The following is a 19,058-nucleotide window of genomic DNA, read 5'->3' on the forward strand; positions in this document are numbered from 1 at the left end:
CGGGGTGGGGGCGGGGCGGGGCGCCCCCAGCCCGGGGCCGCGGGTAGGCAGCTTCGCGGCGCGGGCGAGCCGGGCCCCGGCGTTCTCGGACCCTCGGGCCGCCGGGTTCTTGGAGCTAGTTCGAGGGTAACACGGTGTGACGCAGCCTCGAGGTTCCCAAAGCGTTGAATAAACGGTTGTACAAAGAGGTTACCGAAGCCCAGCTGACAGCTGTTTTAATCATAACAGTAAGAAACAGTTTAGGACGGGAAGTTGACACTCTTGCACCCGTAGAAACCGTAGGAAACATTTTAAGCGGTGTTAGCGGTCGAGAGTGTAATTTCCACCCTGCGGACGCAGTGAAAAGGGTCGCAGACCCAGAGATCCTTAACACTTCGGAATTGGCTCTAATCCTGAAGTTGAAGTGAACCTGAGTTCTCAGTCATGTGTCCTTTTTTATTTTAAAACGGTTTATGTAAATTATAAAAGAAGGCGAACTGGTGAAATAGCTATTTTAAAATAAATTGACTGTTGATTAAAAACATATGATTATATAGGCTCTTAAAAATCTTGGGCACTGATCTGTTTCAGTTTCTTCAGTCGTTATACAAAGGCTTTCCTGGAGATTAGCTCAGAACTGGCAGAACATGTGCTATATTGGTGCCAAGTGGCTTAAAAAACAAAATGAGATAGTGTCGACTGTGTAAGATCAAGTCGTTATATTAGCTAAGCTTGTTGGGAAAAGTCTTTAATTTGGGCTAAACGCAAAAACATGTAAACATTCGAAATGTTTCATAGGCAAGGGGGGGAAGGCTTTACTGAAAGATCTTTTATAGTCGACACAAGCAGTAACCAAATTTCTAAAGGTCTGCAGACGGTTGACTGAGTAAGGTCAAGCCTAACTATTCGGGGTATGTGTTCTATTTTAGGGACAGGCAAGGTGTTAAAATGAAGTAAAACCTAAGTAGTATTCATGGAAGGAAAAGAGCAGGATGCCTGTAATGTTCTTAATCTCTCTGGTTTCCATAGTTGTTGTTAGGATGGTTTTATGAACAAGCAGAGCTGGGAAAGTGGAAATCTCTGGGTGTGTATTCCTTGAAGACTGTTTGAGGCAGAGTAAAGAAAATAAAGTATTCAGATGAGGAAAGAACTTAGTAGGTGGAAATACATTGTGCGGTCTTTGATTTTAGTTCTTTAATACCAGGAAGGGGGAAAAAAGCTTGAATTTTGTTTGGAGACGAGCACCCAACTGGTGGAATGAATTTAAAAGGAAGATGTTTTTATCAAATTGTTTATGTTACTTTTTTTTTTTTTGCTATAGAAGTTGCTGTAAAAGGTAACTGATAAATCTTCGAGGTAGACTGGAGAAATAGGGATATTTGGAAAGCTCTTCATTGGAAAAGAGGTTTTTATTCTATAGAATAAAAATAATAGTAAAAATGTTCAGTTTCTTGGTATGAGTTGATGAGTAGTTAAATTTTCTGTAAGCCATTCTTATGTTTTAAGAGCATTGTTTCAGGCTAAAAGGAGAATGAATAGTGAGATTAATCATGTTCATCGTAGTCCATAAAAGGTTTAGACAGCTTTCTGTATATAAACTTGATGCTACTGAAGCAACATCTATCAGACATGAAGAATTTATCCAGTAATTGCAGTAGGTTGCTTAATAGCTAATGACACCACTTTCTGACTTGGAACTTGTTGTGGAAGCTGACATCAACATGTATTTGTAAAATGCTTGTACTCTGTAAAGGTTGTAGTTTCGAGATTTATCCTTAGAACTGGAAGAGACCTCAGATTTTCTAATCCGTTTCCCTCATTTTACAGATGAGAAAATAAAGGCCTGGTAAGGGGGAATGACTTACCCAAGTCAGCACAGCTAATTAAAACAGTCTGTGGTTTGGCCTAGAGATTTTTTTTTCTGAAGACGCTAATTTGCTTCTTTCTTGAAGAAGTAGCTTTATGGAGTAGTGGACAGAACAGGCAAATAAAAGTGAGAAGGCCAGGGTTTACATTCTTGATTTGTCACTTCCTAACTGTGGTTTTTGACAAATCATACTTTCAGAACCTTGCCTTTGTAATCTGAAAAAAATAATTTTCCTACACAATTTACAGGATTGTTTGATGGAACAAATGTGATTACATATGGAAAGCACATTATATAATATAAGCTTTCATCTATATAAAAAGTGGTGACATTATTTTTAAAATAAATAACAGTTTTCTACTGTATTATCTAAGGTGTCTAGATCCCTAGGTTTTTGCTTAGCCTTAGCTTCATTGTTTTGAGCACCTGCTGTTTTATAGATTATAACTCCCTGTAGATAACATTTTCTGATCCCTACTTAGTTCTAATCTTAGTAAAGCCTCTTATGAACATTTTAAATATTGCGGTTGTTAGAGCCTGACTTCCTCTGGAGAATATGAAGTTTCTTCGTATAGCATTTGAAAACATTCTCATATACACTCATGCATGCATAATCTGTTTCTTTAACAGGCAGTGGCATTTTAAAAGTAATAGTGAAAGTATCTTAGTAGCAATGTTAATTCGTTGCTAGTTTCTAGATAATGGCAATAACAGGAGGTAATTTCCTTTATAAACTCAGCTTTTTAGTAGTTCATGTTAAGGTTATGTTGTAGATCTAAAATATAAGTGCAGAAATGTTAAGACACTGTTGACTTTTGCTGTTAGGTTTAAAGACCTTTTTCTTTTAGCGCTTTAAATCGATAATACTGGGAACATCATTGTAGTATTGTAGTGTTACATACATGGATTATTTGTAACCTTGAAGCTAAAGGTTATAAACATTTGTTGAGCATGTAGAATCTGCACGTATCTGTGTTCAAAGTTTTAAGTGAAATATTTCAGATAATTTTCATAATAACCCTGTAAAACAGATACTGTGGCTGAGGAAAATGAGGCTTTGAACTGTTAAGTGGTGTACAGATATTCACAGACCTAAAAAAGTGACAGACTCTGCCGTCCCCATTCTTAACCATTTCTCTGTATTCTACCTCTAAGAGTGTTCAGCTGATTTTGAGAAGTTTTAGGGCAGTTTTTAAGTTTCTGACTTGGTGAAAAATTTGGTGAGGTGGGGGGCAGCATTCTACCTTCTACTATGTTGGTTAAAAAACAAAAAGAAAAGAAAATACCTTATGAGAATTGTGGAAAACAGTCCAGCAAGCCTTTTAATGAGATGCTGATGTAGTTGGGTTTTTTTGTGTTGTCAGAAGCAAATTAGTCTCGCCAGCAACAGAAGGACTACAGTTGTTAGTACTAAGAGGCTGTTCTAACAGACTCCACCTTGATATTGATGTTCATTGTTCTAAGGAAACATACTTTAAACAGAGTGACTGAAGGAAAAAGATAACTAACCAAATTCATTTGGGACTTTTATAAAGGAATAGATCCAGCAAGAGTAAATATGAGTTTGTCCAGGTTAGAAAATAGCAACCCAAACTAGGTTTTCTGATTAGTGGAACCTCCACAATTCTAAGAAATTCAAATTCAAATTTAAGTTCTTAGAGAATTAGGTTTAAATACAGAAATGCTTCCAAATTGAGGTAAATAGAAGAGGTAAATTATGAAGCTGCAAAATCATTTTTCTTCGGCTTTTAAAAATTGTGTCTTTTTTTGGCCAGTCCCTTAATATTTGTTTATTGCACTAAAATTGTTTCAAAATATGTAGTAGTTTACATTTCTGTTTATCAGTTTGTATTTGGGCCACAATTGGGGGAGATACCACAAATACTTGTGATAAATACTATGTTGTTAAACTACCTTATTGCTTGAAAGAGTTGGGAGAGTCCTGTAGCTTCTTACATTTCAGATTGTTGTTCTTCCTACATAGGAGTTTTTTTGGCATTCTGACTTCTAATGGAGAACAAAAACCATGTGTGTGTGGCTCTCTCTTTCTAGAAATAGCTGTAGTAACTCACGATAAAAGATAATAGTATGTAAAAAATTACGGTGTTCTGTAGTTCATGAAGTACATTTTATATCCGATCTCTTGAATTTCACAGCTACTCTGAGATCAGCAAAAAATCCGCTAATCTAATGATATTGAACCATGGATAGGATCCAGGTTAAAATTCTCTGGAGTAATGCTAGACTCCTTTGAAATGCACTCGTGAAAGAGAAGCATTAGCAAATCTGAAGGAAGAGGAAAGAAACACCTACTTTTATTCTCTCTTCCACCAAAGCCGCATTGTACACAGCTTTCTTCCATTCTGTTCTACCACTTCTGAAACTTTAACAAGCAGGGTGGGAGTAAATACTAAAAACATTCTTTATACCACTTTACTAATTAGTGCTGGTGGTTAATGATGTCACTTAGATGAGAAAATTTTAAATTTACAGAATGTTTCCTACCGTAATTTGCACAAAAATATTGTAACTAGGAATAAAGCCTTGGCTTATATTTTAATATTATGTACTAAAGTTTTGCAACCTCTGAGTTAAAATAAGTTCTTTTTACCAGAGTTTAATTTTGACTATTTGGAAGTTACTTGGTGATCAAAGAAAAGACCTTTTATTGAGCTTTAGTATTCTAGGTACTGTTAGATACTTACATATGTGTTATTTTAATATATGATGAGAATAGATATTTTACATACCTAGTTATGAAGAAACTTCAAAAAGTTGTTACTGGAATGTCTCCAACTCTAGGTGCTATTACTCAAGAACTAACTTAAAATTTGTAAGTGTTATATAAATGTAATTTTATTACTTTGAGAAAAATTTTTTCTTAAGATCAACCCAATTCGTTTGTAGATTGATAGCTGAGGTGATCACCCAGTAGTGGTTCTTCAACCTTCAGAAATTATCCCTGTCTTCCAGAATTCATAAAAACATCCCAAGAATGAAGATGAGTGTTCTCTTTAAGCTGCAGTCCAACAGGACAAAAAAATACCTCTTTGCCTTCTATTTGTGCTCATGCTGTTGAAAGTAAACAATTGTTGGTTACCAGTTAAAATTTGTGTCATTACATTTAAGTTATATTACCGCTGTCATTTTACATCCAAGGCTTTCATCTTTAATTGCGGTATGAAGGGTTTGATTTTAGCTACAGGAATTTGGATCATTAGCTAATACATGGAGAAATAATCATTTGCATTTTCTCTTCTGTGAATTGATACTTCATATCCTTTGGTCAGAGGCATAATTACAAATGTCCTGTGATTGATAATGGATTCTCCACATAACTTTTGATTCACTCTTTACCATTACCTTGTGAAGTTTATCTTGTTGCCATTATACAGATGAGTTTAAATCAGTGTCTGTATTGCTCCTTTACAAAACTGCACATTCAAAGAAGCTGATATTATTAAGAGAAAAAAAGGTAAAAATGATAGATAAAATATGAGCCTTTATGGGGAAAATAATTGTTTTGTATTATGGATTTTTACAAGGAGTGAAAGTTCTTGAATGATCCAGTCTGACAGTGTGACAGATTATCTCTGGATATTGAATATGAAAGTAACCAGAATTTCTTTTATTTTTCTGTATTTTCAAGTTTTGCCACAATGAGCTAGTATTATGGATATAATCAAGAAGGTTTTAAACACTGCATGTTTAGTTAACAAATTTTAAATAAATGTTTCTATGAACGCTATTGCATTTAGCGTTGAGGCAGGAGTTTAGAAAAATATAAGCGAAGACAATATCGTAGGTTGTTTTTTTTTAAAGGATTTACACTCAGTGAACAAAACATAGACATGTGGAATAGGCGAACAGTATTATTGTTTAGTCATTCAAATTGCTTTCTAGTTGGCGTAGAAAGGAACGTGGTGAGCCCTCGAGGACATGGATCATGTCTGTCTTGTTCATTGTTGTACCGTAGATTCCATCACACTGTAAAGGATCACCCCGATGCTAATGACAGGAGGATGGTCTGACTGGCAGAAGAGGATGAACTGGGACTAAGGGAGAAAAGATGGGTAGCAGATGAAAAAGGCCATGATTGCTAGGAAGAAGAGCTTAATAAAAATTAATTTCCAAGATGGGGAGTAATGTAATACAGATTTTCTTAGAAAAGAATTCGAGGTCGTATAGAATTCATGTAGGAGACAAAGAGATCATTGAAAAGGTGCTTAGGTTTTAAGGTTTTAGGTGCCAATGCTAAGCACATATCTGAAGAAGACTTCTTGTATGGAGCTTAAAATCTAGCTGCAAGAGATAATTACTTAAAACAAGGACCCATAATTACAGAGAGGTTCTGTAAACATTTGGAAGTTACACTGCAAATTTTTTAGTGAAAGAACCTATGGCTTTCAGGTTCTGAGATGGGTCTGTCCAAAAAAGACTAAGAATCACTGACTTGGAAATTTAAGTTGAATTTTTGATGTAGAACTGTTACATTCTTAAATAGTCCTAATTTGTGTTTTTAGGCATTTATTTTTTATAGTATATTTCTTTTCATAGATAAAGTTGTTTAACATCAGTATCATCAGTGAGATTTGCCTTTTTTATCCACAGTTCATAACATTTACATGATTATATTTCAGGAAATGTTTTATTTTAAAAATAAAACCAAATACATACATATTGTTTGTCACTGGGGTTGGAGTTTCCATAGTGCCACACTTTTCTTGTTACTTACTTTTACAGCTGTTAAAAGACAGTGAATTTACCATGCTTTGGTCCCTCCGTACCATATTTCTTATTCTTCTCCTCAGCATACTTTGGCAGGGAAACAGTTTATAATCCTAAATTGCCCTGACTAAAAGAGCAACCAATAATACTACTACCCTAAGTCAGTTTAGAGCATGTTTTCTCTTAAATGCCCTATATGCAGTTATCCTGAATTCTTTTTTTTATTGAGGTCTGGTTGATTTACAATATCAATCATATTAGTTTCAGGTGTACAACATAGTGATTCATATATTTGTAGATTATACTTCATTTAAATTTGGCAGTTGTCCTGAATTCTTGTGTGGAGTATAGCAAGTGGGTTTATGTTGGAGAGTGTACAGAAGACAGAGGTAGCAGGTCAGGACTAAAGGCCCAGACAGTTCAGCCCTGGTGTGAAGTTGTATGGAAGCTACAACTTTGGCTTTAGTTGAAGTAGTGCTAATAACCCACCTTATTGTTGGGTCAGGGTGGGAATGATGTGGTATGTGGATTAGAAATAACTTAATACTTCCATAAGTTTTGCTCTCTTGGGCGGGGTACTGATTTCAGTACCTCTAACTGCATAGAGAGTTTGGGTGTAGATAAAGATGATTTTCAGGATCTCAGACTTACACTGCAGAAGCCATGATTATCATAGACGATTCTGGTTTTTTATGCCATACCCTTTATCTCAAATCTCTATTTTTTTAATGTGCCACTATTCAAACTGCACCCAATTATCTAAGCAATTAGAAGTCTTTTCCTTTCATTTAAGGCTGAAGTATGTACCTATCATTTATAAAGAAAGCCGTTGGGACTTTCCTGGTGGCACAGTGGTTAAGAATCTGCCTGCCAATGCAGGGGACACAGGTTTGAACCGTGGTCCAGGAAGATCCCACACGCCGCGGATCAACTAAGCCGTGCGCCACAATTACTGAGCCTGCGCTCTAGAGACCACGAGCCACAACTACTGAAGCCCGCGCGCCTAGAGCCCGTGCTCCGCAGCAAGAGAAGCCACCGCAATGAGAAACCTGCGCACCACAACAAAGAGTAACCCCCGCTCGCCGCAACTAGAGAAAGTCCACGCACAGCAGCGAAGACCCAGTGCAGCCAAAAATAAATAAATAAATATTTAAAAAAATAGAAAGCTGTAAAAATGAGGGCATTATTTGGGATTAAAGTGTGAGTAGTACTGAGAATGCCACCAGGCGTATGATCTTTTGAGTAGATGGGCTGCTTGTCTTTTGAGGGGCAAAGTAAAATACCAAAAACTTTTTTAAATTTTGAAATAGTTCAAATAATTTAAAAGGTACAGAAGATAGCATAGTGAGAACCTTCTACCTATCACCAACCTTAAGAATTACAATTCAGTTGAACCCCCCTGTATACCTTTCCTTGAGCCATTTCCTCACTTCCCCAGGCAAATTCCTATCTCCCTCTTTGCACAAACTTTTCCTAACAGTGGATCTGCCCTTTCCCTAGACCTATGTAGATTTGTTTCTTTATACAAAGTTCACCACAGTGACCTTTTCCGTTTCAATTCTATTACATATTTTTTCGTTCCCTGCCCATTTTTATTTATGTATTCATTAATTTATATTTTTGGCTGCGTCGGGTCTTAGTTGCGGCACACGGGATCTTTTGTTGCGGCACTCAGGCTTCTCTCTCGTTGTGGCGTGCGGGCTCCAGAGCGTGTGGGCTGTGGTTTGCGGCACGCGAGCGTTCTAGTTCAGGCGTGTGGGCTCAGTAGTTGTGGTGCGAGGGCTCAGTTGCCCCACGGCATGTGGAGTCTTAGTTCCCCGACTAGGGATCAAACCCGCATCCCCTGCATTGGAAGGGGACCACTGGACCACCAGGACCACCAGGGAAGTCTCTCTGTTGCATATTGTGTAAAACAGTAAGAGCAGTCTCACTAGAGGAGTTGAAAATAAGATTTGTATACATGAGGTAGAAATCTACCTTAAAATCTAGGCAAAGTAAAGACTTCACTGCACTGTATGCAGAACAGATTGGCAAAGTAGATGTGAGAGTAACCTAATGACATTATCATTTTAGGAAGATTAGTCTGGTAGCAGTGGTGTGGAGCCGTGGTCTGAAAGGAAGTGTGAGTTGCTAACTCATTTTGACTGGCTTTTTTCCCTTCTAATTACCCTATGTTAGTGAGATTTTGTTCTGCTTCCAAACACTGCTATTTTGCAGGAAGAGAAAGGAGCTGGTGGCAAAATGCTTAATTTTGAGTGCTTCTAGTTTTCAGGCTTTGGGGGGTTGCTCTTGCCCCCTTTTAGAATCTGTTGACAGTGAAGTGAATACGTAGTGGTTGTTAGTTCTCTACTTTCAGTATTGTAATTTTTCCACCGCCCAGTGCCAGAGATGCAAGTCAAGCTGCCTCACCATTTTCTCTGGGCTGTTGCAGCCCTCTGCTGGTCTACGGAAGTTGCACATTTAGAGCCCTGTAGGGCTAGAAAGAGGTCAGTAAACCCAGCAACTCATTTTTTTAGAATCTTAGAACCTTAGAAGTCATTTATGTCAACTCCCCATTGCAGATGAGTATTTTATATGTCGACCTTTACATCTGGAAATGAATGTATATATAAATATATGTGCATAACGAGGGCAAATAGATCATTGTAAACCCAGCTGCCTGTATTACTTTCTTTAAAAATTCTAAATGCATTGTTAGAACGTGATCCTTTATGGTCCACTGTTTGACAGTGCCCAAAAAATCTTTTTACCACTAATCTCTTTTGTAAATATTATCTAATGAAGTAATGAGAATTTTATTTTTAAAAAATTTGAGGTATTGTTTAGTCATTACTATTGGAAGATAAATATAACAGATAAATGCTAATTGTTTCTTTTAAATTATTTTCAAAGCATTTTTACTTCTTGTTGCTGATGTCATTCTAGCCTCCTTGCTCTTGCTGACTATTCCTTCCCACCTCACAGTCTGGTCGTTACAATTGAAGTGGTCTCCGTGTCTCTCTTGTAATTCCTCTTTAGTGTGTTTTCCAGAGTTTCACCAATGGCACTTTTTTTCCCCCCATGGCACCTTTTTAAACATGCTGCTTGAATTGTGTCACTGCCTTTTTTTAAAGCCTTAAATTGCTTTTGTCATCATAAAGATCAAACAACACAATGACGAGGTGCTTCATGTTGTTCCCTTCCTCCTCTTTAGCCTCATTTTCTACCCTCTTGTGTTTCAGTTTTTGCTGTCCCTTCAATGTGGTCTGCTATCTTGCGTGGGCGTGTGTAATTTCTTGGTCTGGAATACAATCATTTTCTTGTGGGAAAATGTTATGGAATAGCTGCCAGAAAACATTGTGCTAAAAATCAACCATGGCTTACTTTGGGAAGGTATGATATAGCAAGCATGAACCCTTGGTTGTTTACATTTCAAGCAGTTTGGTTGCCTAAATCTTACTCTGTTTCATACTGTTGGTTACCTTTGTGGAATTTTGAAGGTAATACACACATAGAGCTAAACCAGATAGACTATTTACAGTGCATTTACTTGGTATAGTCTTCTAAATTAACTGCCATGCTCAGCTTTCCAAAGGAGATAATATATAGCAACACCAACCCAAAGTGCAGCCTGTATTTACTGGATTGAGCTTCTGTCCTGAATCTTTTGCTTCCTTTCCTATTCTGATGGCTGGGTTAGAAAACATAAAACACATGAAAGTACCTTTTACCTCTTTCCCTCTTCCTCTCTCTAAAGTAGTTCTCTCACCTGCCATCTCATTATTTTTTCCCCGTGGGTTCTAACCAGAACACTGTAGTTCTCCAGAGCAAACCAAGTGTAAGTCGACCTATTTTATTATTTTTAAAATTTTTATTTGTAGATTATACAAGGAGTACATGCTCATTATAAAAGTTCATATAGAACTGTATAGGGCTTCCCTGGTGACGCAGTGGTTAAGAATCCGCCTGCCAATGCAGGGGACACGGGTTCAAGCCCTGGTCTGGGAAGATCCCACATGCCACGGAGCAACTAAGCCCGTGGGCCACAACTACTGAGCCTGCGCTCTAGAGCCCGCAAGCCACAGCTACTGAGCCTGCGTGCTGCAACTACTGAAGCCCGCACGCCTAGAGCCTGTGCTCCGCAACAAGAGAAGGCACTGCAATGAGAAGCTTGCGCAACAAAACGAAGAGTAGCCCCCGCTCACCACAACTAGAGAAAGCTTGCGCACAGCAACGAAGAGCCAACACAACCAAAAATAAAAATAAAAAAATTTATTTTTAAAAAAGTTAATATAGAACTGTATAAAATAGACCATAAACATTCCTTAAGGACTTTAAAAAATATCGTCTTAAGGGTAGTGTTGAGGACAGTTTATTTTAAAGGATGTGGATGTTTTCATCTTTTTCATGCTGTTGGTTAAATTTGTGATTTTGATGATACTAATTTCTTGGTCTGGAATACAGCCATATTATTCTTGTGGGAAAAATGTTACGGAATAGCTGCCAGAAAACATCGTGGTGAAAATCAACCATGCCTTACTTTGAGAAGGTGTGATAAAGCAAGCACAAACCCTTTTCATACACTGAATTCTCACGTGAATTGTTTAAGTAGTTGAGGTGTTAGGGAGGTACAGTTAATATCCCAGAAGCATGACCATTTACCATGAGGCCTTTTCCATTATTTTTTAAGACCACTTTTTAAGTGTGAGGGAATTAAGCTTTTGGTCTTTGTGCAAATAGGAAATGTTTAGTATTTATGTCTAATGGTTTACTTTTTTTGCATGGGGGAACACAGCAATAAGGATGTCATTGTTTAGTACTTTAAGCTATCATTTTTGTATTCATAGAAAAATAGAATGGAGTGAAACTGTTCTAAATATCTTATTCTGGAATCAGAATTTTGGAAAAATAGGAGATCTTCAATGTTATCTAGCCTAACTTTCAAGAAGAAACAGATACTGAGAAGTGATGAAGGTCAACCAAAAAGTCAGTGGTAGATCTCAGCGTAGAATCTTGGACTTCAGGCTCCCAGATCAAATCAGAGAAAATAATAGTCACTTTCCTAACTGACTCTTTTTTTTTTTCTTTTTTAAAGGACGAGCTCCATGACCTTTATTTATTTATTATTTTTTAAAGTAACCATTTTATTTTGGCTGCACTGTGTTGCATGCGGGATCTTAGTTCCTCGAGGGATCGAACCCATGACCCCTGCTGTGGAAGTGCAGAGTCTTAACCACTGGACCACCAGGGAAGTCCCTACTGAATGACTCTTAAGGGTCATTGAATTCTGTTGCTGGTCCTTTACTGGTTACCTTTTTTTCTCAAAACAATTTTGGAGGAATCATTTTTACCCTCAGCATAGCTGCAGCCCAGTGGAAGCTGGAGCAGGAAAAAAGTTAGCAATTTCCATTCCATGCTTACGGTTTTAGCTTTACTTTCTTTAGGTAGGATGTAAAATTGCTGGTAAATTTAGAGGGCAGCATTTGAATATTTTATATGCACCAAGGACTATGTATGCTAAGATATTTTATTTACTTCTCATAGCCTTATTATTTGAGCATTACCATTGCATAATATAGATGAAGAAATTAAGATTAAAAATTTTTAAGTAAAAATAAAAAGATTAAGAAATTAAGTGCATCTTTTGGGGACTTCTGGACTATGAGGCAGACTGGGGATGCTCCCTTCTATTTTAGTAATGTATACAGAAAGCTAGATAAAAATAAAGTATTTAAAAAACACAGCTGAGCTTGAAAGCAAGAAAGAGGAATCTGCAGGTGCCTGAAATGGAAAAAGAACTCAAAGTCATAATAGGAAGCAGAAATTGAAGCCCTGTCCTATAAAGAAAATAGACAGGTACCTTCTTAGTGTGTGAGCTTTAATGCAGCCCTGCAACCCACAGGCCCAGGAGTGGCAGGGAGCTGTGCCCAGACCAGGAAGGGTCTGAATTATTTATGAATGGGGCCTGAAGAAAAGTCTACCAGCCTAGGGTTATATTTCCTGGTGTGTCTTCTTATCCTTTTATCGTCAACCATTTTAGTATCCTTTTTTGGTCTCTTTTACAAAGTATGTTGCTGAATCTTATTTTTATCCAATCTCAGAGACTCGTATTTTTTTTTTTTTTCTTTTTTTTTGTGGTACGCGGGCCTCTCACTGCTGTGGCCTCTCCCGTTGCGGAGCGCAGGCTCAGCGGCCATGGCTCACGGGCCCAGCCACTCCGCGGCATGTGGGATCCTCCTGAACCGGGGCATGAACCAGTGTCCCCTGCATCGGCAGGCGGACTCTCAGCCGCTGCGCCACCAGGGAAGCCCAGAGACTCATATCTTTTAATTAATGAGTTTAATCCATTTTCATTTATTGTAATAAATGTAATAAATTTATTGTAATAACACAAATATTGGAAATTATTTACATTCTATTGACTATCTTTATTCATCTTCTACAGTTTCTTAATCTTATAAATATATTTTAAAATATATTTTAATGTTTTCTTTCCTCCAAACAAGAGAAGTACTGTAACCACTTTCTCACTTCCTCTAGTCTCCTCCACCCCACCTCCTACCCCACAACGTCCCAGCAGCCATGTTGACGTTTTGTAGAATTTTATTTCTGGATTGTTAGGGGTATTCTTCAAGCATCCATCTGTCTGTCATTTTTGTTTTTGTGTGAAATATTAGGTTTATTAGGTTATTTACTCTAATTCCCATACATCACACAGTAGTTCTCATAGGTTTATTTCAGTTATTTTTTGAGTGCCTACTTAAAAGCAATTTTCAAGCAGGGTGTTTGTATATATACATTATAAGGCCTTTTTATGCCTGAAAATATCATTCGTTAACCCTCACTTTTATTTTTTTTAATTTTTATTATTTTTTTAACATCTTTATTGAACTCTCACTTTTAAATGATAGCTTAGTGTGATTAAAGATTTTTGGTTTGAAATTTTTTCCCTTAACATTTTGAAATGTTACTGCATTGTTGTCTTGCCTCTGATGTTGCTTTTCATAACTTCTGATGTCAGTTTGATTTCCTGGGTGTGTGACCTGCAGTTCCCCTCTAGAAGATTTTGAAATTTTTGTTTATCTTTTTTAGTTTATAGTGTGTCTGAGTGTAGTTCCTTTCCTGTCTTGTTTGGCCCTTGAATTCATATTCACTGATTCATTCTTTCATTCAGCAAATATTTATTGGAAGTCTACTGTGTGCCAGGTTGTATTCCACACACTTTAATCTGAGATCTTTGATCTTTCCTCAGTTTTGGAAAATTATTGGTAATTTTTTCAAATATCTTTTCTTCATTTTTTTTTTTCTTCTGGGAATTCTATTATATGGATTCTGTTACTTCTAATGTCTCTTCTTTAATATTTTCCTTTAAAAAAAAAATCCCTCTCTGATGCCTTCTGCAACTGTCCTCTGCCTGATCTTCTAGCTCACTTACTCATTCTTCGGGTTTTTCTTTCTATTGTTTATGTAACCTGTAGAGTTGTTTATTTCAATCATTGTACTTTCATACTCTGTATTTTTTCTTGGTTCTGTTTAGTCTTTCTGCATATTATCAGTCTTCTCTTATTTCTTTGAGGATTTTAAATGGTTTAAAAATTTCTTCAGACGTCTGTTCCATTAATTCAGCTTCATATAGTATAGATGGTTCAGTTTGAGTTGAGATTTTTTTCAGTGGGAAACCGACAAAAAAATTAAGCAGGTCAGTGGTAGCATCTGGTTTTTAGTTTTAAGAGATCTGATCACTGCTTGTAGAAGGGGTGTGTGTGTGTGTGTGTGTGTGTGTGTGTGTGTTTAAGAGAAGGAGGAAGGGAGGAGTAGGGTAAGAATGGAAGCAGGGGGATAATTTGAAGAGTTTTTGCACTAGCCTATTCAGGTGATCTTGGTGGCTTGGGGTGGGTAGCAATTGATGTGGAAAGACATGGATTTAATTTGAGATGCGCTTTAGAGATGGAGTCAACATTTCTGAATTTTTGGCTTAAGTGATGGTTGGAGGGTGGTGCCATTTGAAATGGAGAAGATGGGTAGGTGAGGAAGTTTGACAGAAAATTAAGAATTCTCTATAGTATTATTTTGGTTTGGTATGCCTGTTAGACATCCACGTGAAGATGTCAAGTAGGCAGTTGGATATACAAATACAGAGTTTTAAATGAGGACGAGAGTTATGGATTTGGAAGTGAGTAGCACTTCAATGGCATTTAAAACAATGGGATTAGGTTATTTAGAGAGTGTGTTAGAGAGTAGAAAGGGATCCAGGATCAAGTCCTGAGATACTCCCAACATTTAGAGTTTCTGCAGAAGAGGAGAGGTCAAGAAAAAAGGATTTTTGCATAACTTTTACTGTAAAAAGGTACTATACTTTGTTTAGCCACATTTTTACAAATGAATATTTAGATTTTTTTCTCCAGTGTTTTGGATACACGTAACGTTTTAGTGGATGCCTTTGTATATTATCTTTGCATATTTATATAGTACACCTGTAGGGCAAATACTAAAATTGAATTATCAGGACAAAAGTCTGTGCATTTGTATTTTAATAGTTTTGCCAGATTCTTCTCCAAAGAGGTTATCCCAGTTTCATCGCCATCAATAATGTATGAGGGCTTCCCTGGTGGCGCACTGGTTGAGAGTCCGCCTGCCGATTCAGGGGACACAGGTTCGTGCCCCAGTCCAGGAAGATCCCACATGCCACGGAGCGGCTGGGCCCGTGAGCCATGGCCGCTGAGCCTGCGCGTCCGGAGCCTGTGCTCCGCAACGAGAGAGGCCACAACAGTGAGAGGCCCGCGTAACGGAAAAAAAAAAAAAATAATAATTATGTATGAATATTCTGTTTTCCTTAATCCTTGCCAACACAGCCTTAATCCTTGGCCGTCTTCTAAATGAAAAGTCATCCATTATTTTACAGTTTTAAAATTATGAGTGAATTTGAATACTTCTATATGTTTACTCAACGTTTGTATTTCTTGTTCTTTGAACTGCCTCCTCAAGTCATCTTCTCATTTTTTTATTGATTTGTTTTTAACTCTTTGACTGCTAGTTCTTTTTCATATGTGTTGCAGATGTTTTCACTTGTCATCTGATTCCTGTTTATGGCACTTGCATTTCTAGTCTAAAATTTTTATTTAGGACTAATAAAAAATGACTTTGGGCTTTTATATTATGTTTTAGGAAGATTTACCCTATTTTAAAGATTTTTTTTTAGTATTCCTGTAATTTGATTTTTATGTTTATTTCTTTGACCCAGATGCCAACATTTTTAACTTGTCAAATCTAAAATTTGTTTGGTGAGAACTGGCAGGATAATATTGAAAAAGAAAAATGAAAGAGTAGTAAAACAGACTAGAAAGCACAGAAACAGATTTGGGTATATAAAGGAATAAGATTGTTATTAAAAACTAGCATTACAGGGACTTCCCTGGTGGTCCAGTGGCTAAGACTCCATGCTCTCAATGTAGGGGGCCTGAGGTCGATCCCTGATCAGGGAACTAGATCCTTCATGCTGCAACTGAAGATCCCGCCTTGCTGCAGCTAGGATCCCGTGTGCTGCAAACAAGACCCAGCACAGCCAAAATAAATTAACAACAACAACAAAAAAAGAACCTGTATAGCACAGGGAACTCTACTCAATGCTCTGTAATGGCCTATATGGGAAAATAATCTAAAAAAAAAAAAATAGATTGGATATATGTATATCTATAACTGATTCACTCTGCTGTACACCTGAAACTAACACAACATTGTAAATCAACTATACTCCAATAAAAATTAAAAAAACCAAACACTAGCATTACAGATAGATAGGAAGAGTTAAATGTTAAAAAAGGAATTAAAGGGGGCTTCCCTGGTGGCACAGTGGTTGAAGAGTCCACCTGCCGATGCAGGGGACACGGGTTCGTGCCCTGGTCCGGGAAGATCCCACATGCTGTGGAGCAGCTGGGCCTGCACAGGCCCGTGTACTGCAAAAAAAAAAAAAGAAAAAAAAAAAAGGAATTAAAGGGAATAAAAGTGAATATATTTTCTGATATTGGAGTTGAGATGGTGTGAGCCTAAAAGAAGAAAGGATTCATAAAGAAAATACAGGCATAAAATGTATACTTGATTGTACATTTTATTTTTTAATTATTTATTTTTGGCTGCGTGGGGTTATTGTTGCTGTGCACGGCCTTTCTCTAGTTTCGGTGAGCGGGGGCTACTCTTCGTTGTGGTGCACAGACTTATTGCGGTGGTTTCTCGTTGCAGAGCATGGGCTCTAGGCGCGTGGGCTTCAGTAGTTGTGGCACGTGGGCTCTGTATTTGTGGCTCGTGGTCTCAAGTGCAGGCTTGGTAGTTGCGGCACGTGGCATTAGTTGCTGTGTGGCATGTAGGATCTTCCCGGACCAGGGATTGAACCCATGTACCCTGCATTGGCAGGCAGATTCTTAACCACTGCGCCATCAGGGAAGTCCCTGTACATTTTAAAAAGTGGTGTTTATCTCCCCTCTGAGGTACTGTGATTCAGTAGCTCTAAAGATGAAGCTAGAGTCTGTTTTTTTTTTTGTTTTTTTTTTTTTTGTGGTACGTAGCCTCTCAGTGTTGTGGCCTCTCCCGTTGCGGAGCGCAGGCTCAGCGGCCATGGCTCACGGGCCCAGCCACTCCGTGGCATGTGGGATCTTCCCGGACTGGGGCACAAACCCGTGTTCCCTGCATCGGCGGGCGGACTCTCAACCACTGTGCCACCAGGGAAGCCCTAGAGTCTGTATCTTTAAAAAAGTGTTCTGCTTTGCTTCTGATAATCAAGCAAGTTTGAATTACCAAGTGGCATGAGCCTAAAAGAACAGCATATTTTGAGTAAATTGAAATGTTGTAGAAGGAGTAATGTCAATCAAGGAGCACCTCGTCAAAGGTACAAATAATGCCAACACAGATTGATCATCTTTAATTTAAAAGCCAACTTGGGGTTGAAGTGAGGGAAAGAAAGCATTTTATAAACTGTCAGTTTGTTGCATCTGTGTTATATTTCAGGTAAATTTTAATGTGTTTTTAATCTGTAACATCAAGTGAAAACTTCAGGGCGAAGGCGAGTTGCTCCCTCTGCTACCCACTCTTCCCCTGTGTTCATCTCTAACTCCAAAAGCCCCCTCTAAAACGGAATCCTAAATCTGATTTCCCCCGTTTCCAAAGGCCAAGGCGAAGTATGGGGGTGGGGGGCATAAAAGTGCTCCGGCAGCACGGTGTCAGTGACTTTGTTCTGCTTGTTTTCTCTTGGGGGTTTTGTTTTGCTTTGTTTACTGATTTTTTTTTTTTTAACTTCTGCTTATTTTAGCTCAGTTGTAGGAAAGTTATCTCTTTTCCTGCCCCCCGTGGTAAAAATTCATTCTTAAAGGAGGAGTACTCATTGTCAAGTAACTCCGGAGCTGTGGTAAAGCCGAGTATATCTGATCGCTTAGTTGGGAAAGACTTGTTGGCACACTTAGAGTTTGATCCCTTCTTGTTTTGTAGATGGAAGCGAAAGACAAAAACTTAGTGGATTGTGATCCCCCTATAAAGAATTTTCAAGTCAGACTTACAGTTGGAAGATAGAGTGATTAGAGCTAACAGAATAAAGTAGTGTTTAAAGCATTGATCCTGAGGGTCTAGTGCTCACTGAAGGCTGAAAGGCTATGAAGTGATCTCAAAATACAGACTTTTCTTTAATTCTTAGAGGAACATTTCTATAGATTTTTACCATAGCATACAGCTTCTTAAATTCTGTTACCTGTTTCTGTTCTCCGAAGTTCTCCTCCAGCTGTACTGCCAACTAGAGGTGTTTTTTTTCTCATTCCTGTCTTGCCTATAGTCTACCAAGTCTCCTCTCTCTTCCTTTTTTCCCTTAACCCTCCCTCCTTTTGACATGTTGGGTAGTTTTTCTCCACAGACATGGTCCCAAGGTTTATTTCGAGTAGCTTTTCAAAGTATCTTAACAAAGTTTGGCCTCTTCCTGTGGGTGATTTTGTACTCTATGCTAAGAAGAAAAAATTTTCTACAAATCGTTAGCCTTAGAATAACGGGCAATTCATAAATAAAAAAGAACAACTTATTAATGTTTACTGAAGAGTCAAGTTAGTTACTATACTAAGAAGTCTGACCTGCAAGCAAAACTTGGCATCATTGCAGTTACCTCAGCTTTCAAGAAGGATGCTTATCTGTTTGTATCACCATTCTTATCTTGAGTTAGTTGTGTTTGAGTCTGCTGTTTTTTGTTAAATTTGTTATACTTGTTTGGTTAAACTTTATGTTGTGATGTACATTTTTATCAACAGTAGTATTTGGCAGATTTCCAATAACTGGACTTACTGGGCATGCATGCATTGTGTCCCCCCAAAATGAATGGTTCATTGTTTCTCAGAAGTGAATTGGTCAGACTTCTTTTGCTAAAGCAAATGCATGTATAATCCAAGAGAATTTGCTTGTAGAACGTTTTTTTTTTCATACTAGAAAGAAGAATTTGGTAAGGTAAATGGATGGTGAGATCTTTTTCACCGCCTTACAC

The sequence above is a fragment of the Neophocaena asiaeorientalis genome, unplaced genomic scaffold, assembly GCF_003031525.2.
Source record: "Neophocaena asiaeorientalis asiaeorientalis breed wild unplaced genomic scaffold, Neophocaena_asiaeorientalis_V1.1 scaffold110, whole genome shotgun sequence".
Classification (NCBI taxonomy): Eukaryota; Metazoa; Chordata; class Mammalia; order Artiodactyla; family Phocoenidae; genus Neophocaena; species Neophocaena asiaeorientalis.